We start from the raw sequence: 2561 nt of genomic DNA on the forward strand, positions 1-2561 counted from the left end.
AACACTTGAAAAGCCTCTTTATTGAATTTGTAACGGTTGTGAGCTGATAAACCATAAATTGTACATATTTTTGCCCCATGTTTAATTCATTTTATGGATGATTTCTCATTAGAATTGGTGAATTCGATGCTCCTAATGGTTTAATTTCATGTTTTATACTTAGGAGAGCATAGGAGAGCGAAAAGAATGAGAAACGGGCCAAAAACAGAAAAAATGGGCTAACATACGAAATCAACATGGCCTGGACCTCCTCACATGGGTAGACCACACGGTCGTGTCAATTTGGTAGGCTCGTACACGGGCATGTGCCACGGGCGTGTCTCTGCTGAGCCCAAGTTGAGTCCAATTCAAAAAAGGCAAATTTTGAGGGCTTTTAGGCATTCCAAAGCCTATAAATACACCCTACAGGAGGAAGAAAAGGGAGATGGAGAATAGAGAGTAAGGAATTACTCCAAGGAAGCCGATTGATCCATCTTAGAAGCCAGATTCATCATCAAGACTGAAGATCTCTCCTCAATTTCCCTTCAGGAGTTTTGGGATTTCTTTATGTTTTGTAGTTTTTATTCTTCCGAGATGTTTTCTTATTTAGTTATGAACTAAAACCCCTAAATACCTAAAGGGAATAAAACCTAAGATGAATCTTGTTATTATTTTTTGAATCGTATGATAAATATTTAACTTATTCTTAATTATGTGTTCTTAATTCTTGTTTTAATATCCCAGGATACTGATTCAAGACATGCTCTTATTCAGAGGAGGAATAGACCCCGTTTAAGAGTACATTTGTCATAATTAAGCGAAGTTGATTGCGCGCCTAGACATAGGGTGACAAGATTTTGTCAGATTAGGGTGAAACCTAATAAAGGGGTCCATAGATCGAGTTAATGCAACCCTAGAGTGTTAATTAGAGAAAAGTCTCGGTTATTCAATCTATGGATTAGATGTTATTAGTCTTGAATAGGGATAATAACATAACTTTGGGATTTCTACGGAACAAGTTGAATGAATAAATCGTCCGATTCGGAGCCAGAATAACAAGTAAAGTCTAGGTGTATTTTTCCTTAGGTATTGTCTTAAGCCAATCGATTTTTCCCAAAAGCAATTCCCCAATTCTTTTCTCTGTGTGTTCTTAGTTTAATAATTAGTTAATTAAAACAAAACCTCTTTATTCTTACGCTAGATAATAAAAAGAAAGTCATTGCTAGTACTTTTAATTCCTTTGGGTTCGACAATCCGGTCTTGCTAAAACTATACTACTGTTCGATAGGTACACTTGCCTACATCGTGATAATAGTTAGTTCAAGAACGAGTAATTATAAATATTTAAAACCTATCACGAAACCACGTGATCAGGTTTTTGGCGCCGTTGCCGGGGAACTGAAATATTAGGAAGCTCAATTTTTATTACTTTAGCCATTTATTTTTCTTGCAATTTAATTTTATATTATTATTACTTACTTATTTATTTTTTCCATCTCTTGGCAGTTTTTATAGTTTATGACTAGAAGAAACTCATCAGGGCCACTACTTTTTGATGAAGAAATCAATCGCATAGTTCGCAGAAACCAAATAGAAATAAGGCGAAGCTAAAGATACACAGAGAACGAGCAAGAAGAAGATACTCAACCCCCAATCGAAGAGATGGCTGAAACCCAAGACAATCAGCTACCTCTTGCAATTACGGCTAATCAAAATCCTACTCCACGCACTATGTATGATTATGCTAAACCTTCTTTAACAGGAACTGAATTTAGCATAGTTAGACCTGCTGTAGCTGCAAATACTTTTGAATTAAAACCTAATACTATTCATATGATACAACAATTTGTTCAGTTTGATGGTTTGCAGGATGAAGATCCCAACGCTCACTTAGCAAACTTTCTGGAATTTTGCGATACATTTAAAATCAATGGCATTTTTGATGATGCCATTCGTCTTCGGTTATTCGCTTTTTCATTAAGGAACAAAACTAAACAGTGGTTGAACTCATTACCATGAGGGTCAATTACTACTTGGGAACAAATGATCGAAAAATTTTTACTAAAATATTTTTTGCCGTCTAAAACGGCTAAATTACATAATGATATATCTTCTTTTGTGCAGATGGATTTAGAAACACTCTACGATGCATGAGAGAGAGACAAGGACCTTTTGAGAAGATGCCCTCACCATGGGTTACCGCTTTGGCTCCAAGTTCAAACATTCTACAATGGTCTGAATCCTTTGACTCTGCAAATGGTTAACACAATTGCTGGCGGAACCGTCAATAATAAAACACCTGAAGATGCCTATGAGTTTATTGACGAGATGTCTTTAAATAACTATCAGTGGCAAGTCACGAGGACAAAGCCAACCAAAATAGCCGATGTTTATAACGTCGATTTAGTTACGATGTTGTCAAATCAGGTAGAACTCTTGACTAAAAAGATTGATGGTTTTCTTAGTTCTTCACATGTTCACCCAGTAATGCAGTGCGAAACAAGTAGAGGTGGAACAAACCATTTGGAATATCAACCTTCTGGCCACAACATGGATAACAAGCAATTGAACTACATGGGTAA

General features: G+C 36.2%; 1 non-coding gene across 1 annotated transcript; it reads right to left on the minus strand.

Annotated features, from left to right (window-relative positions):
• Window positions 1–2071: 2071 nt before the first annotated feature.
• Window positions 2072–2177, minus strand: LOC128289947 (small nucleolar RNA R71). Its single transcript, XR_008279587.1, has one exon. It is a non-coding gene; the product is annotated as a small nucleolar RNA R71 (small nucleolar RNA).
• Window positions 2178–2561: the final 384 nt, after the last annotated feature.

This window comes from Gossypium arboreum, chromosome 2, assembly GCF_025698485.1.
Source record: "Gossypium arboreum isolate Shixiya-1 chromosome 2, ASM2569848v2, whole genome shotgun sequence".
NCBI classification, from domain to species: domain Eukaryota; kingdom Viridiplantae; phylum Streptophyta; class Magnoliopsida; order Malvales; family Malvaceae; genus Gossypium; species Gossypium arboreum.